Here is an 11,457-nt window from a genome sequence, read left to right as displayed (position 1 = left end):
AGTGAGTGAGGACAGCTGAAGGAAAGGGAGAAGAAGCAATTAGAAGTCTGTTACCATAGTCCAGGAGGGAAAATATGAGGACTCTGTTGGTAGCTGAAGTGGTAAGTCAGGAAGAGTCAAAACCAGATAGTAGGAAAACTCACAGGATATTATAATCATATTGGTAAGATGAGCTTTCTGCTGTAACAAACTCTGAAACATGGAACTGCTCAAACCTCACACAAACTTATTTCGTACATGAACTGTGCTGGGTCCCTGAACACATAGGCAGACCAGCCCCCTCATGCAGGTACCAGGTTTACAGCCACTCACTGTGCCAACTTCAGCATGTGGGTGTTGAAGATGTTCTGGGAGAAGCTCCACTCCAGGCAGCTCTACACCCACTTTTCTGAAACCAAGTGCCTTTCTGCTAAGAACTCTTTTCATCGGTCCATTTTTTTCACCATGCGTCATTCCGTAATCTGTTTTCTCATAATAATACTCTAGGCATAGCTCTCTCCTAGCAACTAGTAGACTACACTGAAATTGTAAACTTGCCTGTTACCTCACTACAGGGTGTGTTCTTTGAGGGTGAACACCACATCTTATCCTCATCTCTGTACCCAGTGTCCAATAATATACTGCGGATTCAGTATGTGTCAATTGGGAACATGAATATGGGCGTAAAGGAATGAATAGGTAAAGGTTTGCATCTTCACTAACACTTAAAAGTACATAGTGCCCTAGCCTCATCACCTTTTCAATATAAAAAAAAATAGCTTTTCTTGAATGTATACTTATTTTGTATAAATTATTCCATAGTAAAACAGGGTATAGGCAGTTCACAATACATTGAAAATGGGAGTAATATTCTAATGATGATTGTTGCTATTTTGTTGATTACTCAGATTCAAAACTGAAAGGTTTTAACCAATAGAAATACCAATACTGTCCAGCAAGAAATCCCGTGGAGGGTATAAAGCAAAATCTCCCCTGGATTTGGTTATTGTACCGGGAATAATTGAATAGTTTAAAACATGTCTGCCTTGTGACTTGGCCAGCCTTGATGTTATAACAATGGAACTCACAAATGCGTCTAGGGAGTCATTTATGCACCGGAGTGCCATATAAGAAACCCAATTGCATATAATGAAGTGTATAATGCACATAAACTTTTAATGAAGAGTAAAAGCATTGCCAGGCTTCTCCAGGAGCAGCCCTTGGCTCATACCCTCCACTGAGGTCCCCACAGAAGGAAAGGGTTAACCCAGCTGTTTAGCACTCACAGAAATGAGAGGACTTAGGCCAGCTGCAGATGGTACACAGATAGAAAACAAGAGAGATAGGTAAGTGGGTTCATCAACTGACAGTCAGAACAGCATCCTGAAGGCTCCAGGTTGATTTCACTCAGCAAGAAAACCAGATCAGCAATTGCAGACTTCAAAGTGGCTGTGTTGTTTTGTGTCTTGTGTTTGATGAATGAGTGTAGTAGATCAGGACTTGAATCCAGACCCTAGCATGTAGTCACTATTTGACCTTGTACGAGTCACTTTGTTTCCCTCTCAATCTGTAAAATGGAGTCAATCATACTTTGAACCTCCCCAAGTAGATATGAAGATTCAGAGATGATGCAAATGAAGTTGCTGGGCCATACTGAGCTCAAGAAATGATAGCTGCTGTCATTTTCATGATTATAACCCAAGGTCATGAATATTTACCCCTATGTTCTCTTCTAAGAATTTATTACAGTCATAGTTCTTATGTTTAAGTCTCTGATCCATTTTGATTTCATTTTCTTATGTGGTGTAGAAAGTCCAACTTCACTCTTTTGCACGTGACTATGCAGCTGTCACAACCAACTGCTGAAGAGGCATTTTTTTTTCCATTGAAGGGTCTTAGCAACCTTGTCAAAATCTGTTGACCACACATAAATCGTTTACCACTAGACTCTCGCTTCTATTCTATTCCATTTACCTATGTGTCTACCTTTCCAGTTGGCCTCTAATGATTCCACCTTTCAGCCCTAGGAGTCTTAGCTCCACCTCCTGCCTGAACACTTGTTCTTTCCCTACAGATGGCCTTTTGGACAAAGTCCTCTTTAAAAATGCCTCCATGATGATTTCCCCCCCTCACTCCTTGAATCTACTCTACTCATAGCACAATAATAAATTCTATCAACAACAGAAAAAACCTCCCTTTTCTCTCCCTGTTGCTTTTAATTTTGCCTTTGTTTTCTATCCCTCATCACTTTCTCTTCTTCTTCAAGACTATACAAAGAGGTGCTAGACTTCTTCAGCAAGAATCAGACATGTATGTTCTGAATCTCCTAAATTTAGTCAAGCCCATCTTCTCTGACATAAGGTGTAGCGAACGTGCTATTTCCCCATCCTAATTGAGGCAAGGTGAAGTGACAGAGCATGCTGCAGTGACCCAATAATTCTCTACAAAAGAATTCAGTCTCTCCCTATTCTTTTAACTTCAACCCTTTTGATACTTTCACTCTCACTGATGAAATACAGATTACAGAGCCAGTTTCTAGAAATCCCCATTGCAACTCTATAAAAATGTCCTACTTTAGAATTGAGGGAGGTGGTCTTAACCTTTTGGGATCTCAGCTAATATTGAGATCTAAAGAGTCCTATTTTAATAGTCTTTTACATGAAAAATGAATGAATGGATGGATGAATAGATGTTAACTTATTTCTCCCACTTCTTGCCACTTAATTTAATTCATTGGTTAGCTCTGCACAGCCAAAGTTAATTAATTTTGAGCAACAATCTGCTGTGGCAGTCTGAGGAGTCAAATCCCAACAATGATAATATTTTTAAATGTATAATTATAATCTCCTGATATGTAGTAAGAAAATAATTTTTAAAGCATTCAATGAATTTCCAATCTCAAGATGGCAAAAATATTTATGTTCCCTTCTCTTGAATAAACATGCAAAACTAATAAAAAGCACAAAAAGCAGAAACACAATTCCCTCCTTTACCAGGTATGGCAGCTATTCTCCAAAGATAATCCTTACCAATTCTTCCCCTACCTCCATGCCTATGGTGATATCAACAGTAAAACTTTTTTTTTCCCCTCACTTGAGTCTAGGATGAGCTTTCACAAATAAAATACAGCAAAAATGATGCTCTGAAATGGCTGAACACAAGTCCTAAAAGCTCTGGCTACACCCACTTCCTTCCATTTGGAGACTAAGTGCCATTTAATGAGCACCCAAGCCACATCTCACTTCCACATGTTGGAGAACCAAAAACACTCTGATTGTGAGTTCTGAGTCCAGATTTGACAGCACTGCTTGCCAGCCATGGGAATGAGCCATCTTAGGCAGTCTCGCTCAGTCGATCGCTGAAAAGATGGTAGCTTCAAATTATATCTCATGAAATGGACACCAGTCAATTCACAGAACCAAGAGGAAAAAGAATATGGTTATTGCTTCCAATGGGTATGTTTTGTGGTAGTCTGTTACACAGCAGTTGAAACTAAAACAATGGGTTGCATCTTGTTCCCCAATCCACAGTATATAGAAGTGGAAAGTGGGTATAGGAATGATAGTTCATCAGAGAAGAGAAAATTCAAACAAGAGCTCCTGCAAAGGTTGGGAGACTGGAATCAATGCAAGAAAATAGGAGAGAATGGGATGATGCATTCAAATTGCTGAGTGAAGATAATTTGCAAATTCAAATTTGTTATGTAACTGCATTATAAAGAAAACACATGGTAAAAACAATCTTAGATGTGCAAGTGCAATTTTTCTTCCATAAAAACCTTCAAACCCAATAAACTTCTAGAAGATGTGTTCTACAAAAATAGGGGTGCAAACCAAGAAAACAAAAGATGGGCTACAGAAAACAGCAACTTCAACATAATAAGGCAATCAGAGTAAATCAGAAACTATCAGCTAGGAAGTAGGAATTCAAGTAATCTGTACAGATTGGACCAGGCAGCTGGAGGGTTTCAGAAGGTATGCTTCCAGAGAAAAACAGACATGATAAATATTCTTTCGATTTTCCTCTCACCAGTGTTTACAGAGAACATATTAAGGTCTGGGGTCAATTCAAACACTGAGAATATAGTTACGAACAAAATTAACTGTTTATCTTCTTAACATTTGCATTCTAGTCAAACTTAAAGCATGTATCATCTGAATTATTATTGAAAAATTGTTAGAAATCTCTGTACAGAACTGTTGATGTTGGAAGACTTCATCAAATTTAATACAGAAGGAAAAGTAACACAAAAGTTAATCAACAAGGAACTCCAGGGGGGAAATACAAAGTTTAAATAGAAAGAAAGAATACCAAATTTTAGTTCACTATCTCAGCAGTGAATGATAACTGTATAAATATATTAGTAAAAATATAATATAGACTTAAACAAAAAGCTCTACTGGGAAGATGTGTGGCTGGAGAGAGGAAGGATATAAGACAAAATCAGTAGATAATGTCTACACTTGGGAAGAAGTGTGTGTGTGTGCGTGCACACACACACATCTGTGTACGTGTGAGCTTAATTTGAAAGAATGAAAGTAAATATCAAAAGAAAATAGAGGTAAATATCAAAATAAATAGCTATAGATTTGAAAGAGGTCCATCATTTTAAAATGTAACCACCCTATTCACTTTTAAAAAGTCAAAACCACTCTCATATTTTTCTAACTTCCTGCTTATAATTTGCTTTGCCTTTTGAGCAGAGGTTCTGATAGACTAGGAAAGGGCCTGGCTATCATTTCATTCTGAGATTCTTAACCTGTTGAGTGTTTGGGGGGTGGGGCAGTAATGAGTAGTGAATGTGTATTCATTTCTCTGCAGCAAGCCATAACATTCATCATGTTCTCAGAGATGTCCATGACATAGAAAGGGTAAAATTTGAGCACAATTTGAGAGTGAATTTCCTGACACATAGTGGCTGAAATGGGACTAAACTCATTTTGCTTAGCTTCTGTTCACCACACACAAATCCATAAATATCCAATATGTCTAAGGCATGACATACTCAAAGGGTATTAAACTCTTTATTGATGAAAATGAGGGGCATAACACTTTCATGTGAACCAACACTAGGAATTCAGTAGTATATGACCTTCTTCCACTTAAAAATTTCTTTTTCAAGACTGGCAGAGATACAAATATTATTAAATGCTGACACTGACATCTGCACTTATGTATCAGATCTTTTCAAACAGGAATAGAATCACAGGTCCCCATCCTCCTTCAAAACTCCTCCTTATCCCAGGTTAATTCCTGGACACATATTTTTCAAATTTGCATGATCCCAGTCTATTCAATATGGGCGCTTTGGCAGGGATTCCCATCAAAGATCTTTATTTCTGAGACTGTAAGTTGTTGGAGTACAACCATGCTACTTGAGCTCAGTGTATTAAATGTTACAATCAAAATATTTCTCAAGAGGCCAGCATGTTGTTGGAGATGAACATAATTTTGGGTCTTTGCTGATCATAGCTGATTTAGGTAAAGTGTGCTAAATACGATAGGTTACCTAGCTATTATAAAAATCCTCATCTGACCTTCTTAACTGCTAACACTTACTTTAAAAAGTACAGTCTGGGCATATTCAGAAACAATTTGATGATTCTGCAATACAAATGAAACTCAAAAATCTCAGAAAGAGATTCTGCAAATTCTTTTGGATTTCCGTAAAGTAATGAGTGTCTTGTACAATATTTATTGCTGTGGGCTTAGCTTGGTATTTTTAACTCTCTTTGTCTCATGACATGCTATAATTATATGCTCAAACCATAGTCTAAATTTATCTTATTGTAGTTTTCTGGTAAAATACTATGTACTACATACAACATTTATATTTATAAAGTCTATGATAGAGGAGAAAGAGGTTTGTTTAGAACTTTAAATTGGGGTGTGAGCAAGAGAAGAGAAAGAAGCAAATTTCAGGAGAATCCTGTGTCACAGGGTAGGTGTTAAATACTCTCATGAAAGTCACTGTAGAGTCAGGAGCCTTTGGTTCTCTCCATGACCTGATCACTAAAGTTTGAATGTTTCATTTGTGAAATAAAGTAGCTGGACTAGGTGATTTGAAGGTACCTTCCAGTTATAAAATTCTACAAAATTTACAATATTTAGAAAAGAAAATATATGCTGCTGCTATCACAGCCTTCTAGGACCACTATCTGTAAAAATATCTGTATATTTCAAAAGAAGATAAATAATTTAGGGAATGGTGAATCTCAGAAGATACATGCATAACACATTTTTTATGTCTACTCATCTATTAATAGCCAAGATATTTTTGGGAAAAAAAATGAGTAATGGTGAATAACTTGCCCTGCCAGACACTTAAACATTTCTGAAAGCAACAATAATTAAAACAGCATGATACCAGCATAGAACTAGACTGGCAGATCAACAGATCAGGAAAGAATGCAAGAGAGTAAATTGGTATGCCCCTTCTATGGAACAATTTGGCAATGAGCATTAAACATTTTAAAAGAGATCTATTTTCCACCCCACCACCCTACCTTCAAGACTTCATCCTCAGCAAATGAGAACTACACAGAATTAGCAAAAATAGTACATATTTTATGAGTGCTTAGGAGGTATCAGACCCTTTTCTAAGAACGTTATTACATTAACTCATTTAATTCTCACAAATTTCTGGGATTGGTACTTTTTCATCCTCCTTTGAGGCATTAAGATAATGAGGCACATGGAAGATAAGTAATTAGCCCAAGGTTTACTGAGTCTGGATACAAACCGAAGCAGTCTCTGCTCTTAGTCCCTATGCCATGATATCTACAAAGGGTATTAATTACAGAATTCTTTCTATTTTGAACAAGTATAAATAAACTAAACACATAGCAATATGGACTTGGCTGAAATGACTCCAATGGAATACTGTACTGACATCAATGATCATGATGTAAAGATAGCTGAATGACTTAAACAAATCCTAAATTTTGTACAAAGACTCAATATTATCTTTATAATCAGAAATACACATTATTTTAAAATCTGTTTAACAAAGTAGAATGATTGATGTGTTTTCCATATCCATGGTTTAATTTCACCTTCACAATTGCATTATTACCTTTGCCTGGTATGCCCTGGCCTCCCATCAGCTGTGTCCATCAACCCGTCTACTGGCTACCCTGTACTTCTTAAAAGTCAGCTCAGGGCCCTCCCTGGTGGCGCAGCGGGTTAAAGCACAGCACTGAGAATCTAAAGCTGCTTCTGCATGAGTTCGATTCCTGCCTGCCCCAGAGGTGACCGCATGGTGCGGCAGACCTCTCCTGGCCCGCCCGCTGCTCCCCTCAGCAGTGTGCTTCGTCGATCTTCCTGTTCTGCTCCCCACTCTGTCTCTGGTGAAGCCTCTCCCCGCTCCTGAGCCTCTGGCCTGTACCCCAGTTCTGTATGCATAAATAAATAAATCTTTAAAAAAAAAAATCAGCTCAGGTTCACAACTCCAAAAAGTCTTCAGAGACAGCACATTTACATCTCTCTCCCCAGGCTAGATCGGGTAGCTTAGGTCCAAGCTCTGTGGATCTCTCTAGCATTCCACTTGCCATCTTATTTGCTTGTCCATCTGCATCCTACCACTCATCCCTGTCAATGTCACAGATAACTCTCTTTATAGCCCTTGCATACTATCTGGCTCGTAATAGCTGATCGAATAATGAGTTATGAAAGGAGTAAGAACCATTTCTTGGTGAAGAAAAGAGAGAAGAAACTCTCTGTGTATCCATTCTAAAACACAATTTTTATTCTATCCTGGTTTTGGCTCCAAACAATTAATGAATGAACTAAATAAAACACAATTTGTATAGGTCTTTTTGAGAATTGGTGGAGAGATTTAAGTTTGGGGCTCAGCTCTTTAAAACTCATCACCATAGGTCACCCCAGTGTTAGTCCCTTCAACAGTCCAGGCCTTTAATGCCTGAGGACAGACCCCCTTTGATGCTATTGTTCCCCTCTGCTTCCTTCGTCCTAACCTTTGTCACGCTGCGAGATCCTTGAGGGCAGGATCCATGTCCTTTTCATCTCTGCGTGTCCAGCACCCAGCGCAGCGCTTGAAGTCTTCTCACTGATCTGTGAAGACTAATCATTACAAACCTTTTCTTAGTAGATGGTGGGAGCAAAAGGCTGTAGCCCTTTGAAAGGAAGCTAACTGAGCAGCCTTAGAATTTGCCATGCCCCTTGCGACTCCCTGGTACAGCCAGGCTCTGCTGCCTGCATTAAGGAGCCACCAGGCACATCACCCTAGAAACTGCTTTCCTCCTTTTTAAAAACAAACACAGAATTCCTGCTCCCAATATTGGCATCAAAACTTTGGTGAGAGGAGGGGGTTTTGTGGGTGGACGGATGGAGAAATGTCTTAAATTTCATGTCATCACCAGGCCACAAGAACTAATTGAAAGAGCAGTTGTTTTCCTCTGAACTTAAGGCCTGAGTAAATAGAGTCTGAGTTATATGTAAGCATGTACAGTATATTTACAAGATACCAGAACAGGTTGAAAAGCAACAACTCAGTGATTCCAAATCTTCACGTATATATTTTTTCCAAGCTGGTTGGCATCCTAGCTGACTTCGTAACCCCCTCAGTCAGGCCAACATGTTTTGTCATAGAAATGAATTGGCAGCTTTTTACAGGCCACAGAGCAGAGGACATGAGGTCTCTGCTCTCGCCAGGTGCACAATCCTCCCCTAGAAACTGAGCACCTGAGAGGCCAGTTACTGACAGTGTTTGTGCCTCCTGATGTCAGCTGGCCCTCAGGTTTCCTGATAGTCTGGCCTGGAGCAGTGCTAATCTGCATTCCTGAATGCTTCACTTCCCAGCCCTCTGATGACTGCCAAGAGCCAAGAAGGAATTGCCCAGCACCACAAGATCTGTGTCCCTGTAACTCAGAGGGGACTGGAAACCTCATCTGAGAGGTAGCTTGTGGGATTTCCAACCTCATTTCCAATCATCATTCGCTAGGTTCATAAACACTTCATATATGCTGTGTCGACAATGTTCCAAAAGAAACTGGATGAGAATCTAGTTGAAGCAGTATATTTCATCTATGGACATTTTGTGAGGCTCACCTGTGGAGTGCTGAAGTATGACTGGGATAGTGGCCAGCTGGAATATGATATAAACACCCAAAGAACTAAAGAAAGCTTCTCACAAAACGATCTGTTTCTATTAGGCCAGCACTCAATGGCGTATCCTGACATAGAATAAACATACAGGATAATTAGGAAGACATTATGAAGTCAAGCTCGGGAGTCGGCTAGACCCAGGGTCAAAGCCCAAGTTCAGAAGTCATTTGAATGATTTGAACCTCGGTTTCTTCATCTGAGAAAAGGGGTGAAAATAGCATACAACTCTTTGGTGTAAGCACACGACCTAATGCACAGGTATGCACAGTGCAGGACTCAGCATAGGTGAAGTGTCCTAAACGTTCATTATGATGATCGTTGTTACTTGCGGCAGAGACAACTCATCCATATGCATTTTCTCCTCTCTTTCAGGCCCCCAGCTAGACTATACTTACAACTCCCCTGCAGTTAAATCTGGACAATGAAAAGTAAACGTACAGTCCTCCAGGCCTGACACCGTGCACAATCCTTGATGGTCTTTCCCCTTCCACCTGCTGGATGTTGCCACCAAGGCCACTTGATGTGCCAATTACCAGGTTGAGTACGTAGATGCTGACACAGAGGAGAGCCCCACCACCACTACCACTAACTAGGAACATTCAGAATGAACTGATATGCGACCGATAAAGAGAATGGTGTTATGTGAAGGGGGTACGGACTTTGGGGTTCGTTGGTTATACTGGCTAGCACCATCCTCACCGGTACACTATTGACATCACGGAAGAGCAGATCGAGGAGGACCCTTAACAGATTGCCTTCATTGTGCCAGTGACAATGAGGCTGAGTCACTGTCGGAGCCAATTGTGTGGGTCTACTGCTTCAGGACTCCTTCCAGTAGGTCCTGTCCTTTCACATAGCATGCTAATTAAAGACTATAGGATCAAAACCTTATTTTTTCACCTATTTAAAGCCAGGTCTACTCCTAGGGAAATTTTAGCAACAGGTAGTTGGAAATACAGACCCTTTCTACTAGACACAACAGAAGAATGGGACAAGAATAAGAGAGCCCTTTATCAGTGTTCTATGGTCACAGCAAAGTAACTGAAACGACTGTGTCTTTCTAACGGGGTCATGAGGTTATCATAATATTATGGCATTATTGTTTTTCCCCTTTAATTGGCATTTTCTACTAATGATCCAGAAAATTAATCTATAGAAACAGATCGTTTTCTGAGAAGCGTTCTTTAGTTCTTTGGGTGTTTATATCATGTTCCAGCTTGTAACAAACTATTCCAGTCACTGGAGAATTCACACTCCTCTGTAATGGCTACTTAGGGAGGGGAACCTCTGTAGCATTATGTCCTAAAGTTTAGGGCTACTCCAACTTGACTGAATGTTTTACCAATATTTGTGTACATTCCATTCTGTCATGATGTTAGTTCATCAGGTAAGTTAGCCTCAGCTCCTAAGTCTACAGTAAGCAAATGAGACTTTCAATCAAAATTAAAACATAAAGCATACAGTCATTTCCTTAAGCAAATACTACCAAATCTGATATTCTAGAATTAGTAAAAATTGTATTTCAACAGTTTCCATCAACATTCTGGCTACGGTTTTTTTTGTTGTTCAATCATCCAACTGTCCAAAGGACAGAGAGTACTAGTTCAAGGTGATGTACTTAGAAAACCACAAACTTGAATTTTTTTTTCTCCAACTGTCCATTTTGTGAGAAAAAAAATTGTTATAAATATCTTTTTCTTTCTCAAGTGAGCTACTGGATTAGCCATCCAATAGAGAGTCAGCAGAGTTTGGACTTTGGCTAAAACATTTGCTTACAAAGGTGCTGAAACCACTCTGTGTTGAAATGTGTGTATAAATCTTTACTTAGGATAATGCACAGAATGTCTACGTGTAACACTGATTAGTGTGTTTGCCGTTGGTCACCGTTGCTAAAATAGCCTTACTCTCACAGCCTTAACCTTGGCATAGTGAACTGAGATCCTGTCAACAGAAGGAATCGCTTTTCTAGAAGTTATATACTTCTGAAGTGCCCCTTCTGTAGTCTGTAATGGGGGATCACCAGAAACCAGCCCTGGGCTTCTTTATTTGGATGATATTGAGCGCTTGATGGAGTCAGCCCCAGGCCTGTGCTGGGCGGCTTTCTCTGAGGCAGGCTCTAGAATCACTGGACGATCACAAGCAGCCCTCCCTCGCCTCCCCGAACAGCATCAGGCGCAAACAATGAACCAACGAAGTCCACTCAAGGATCTTTCTGTACTCTGAAATGCTGGACTGTAGCCTCTGGCCAATCTCAGTATGTTGAGTTTCAGCTTTCACTCCGGATTGTGATCTATTTGCCCGCAGGAATATGCTACACAGTTTTCCTTAGAATTCAATTGCTATCATTTCAGA

This window comes from Condylura cristata, unplaced genomic scaffold, assembly GCF_000260355.1.
Source record: "Condylura cristata isolate star-nosed mole 26May11 unplaced genomic scaffold, ConCri1.0 scaffold00019, whole genome shotgun sequence".
NCBI classification, from domain to species: Eukaryota; Metazoa; Chordata; class Mammalia; order Eulipotyphla; family Talpidae; genus Condylura; species Condylura cristata.
Note: the sequence above shows the minus strand (reverse complement) of the source record.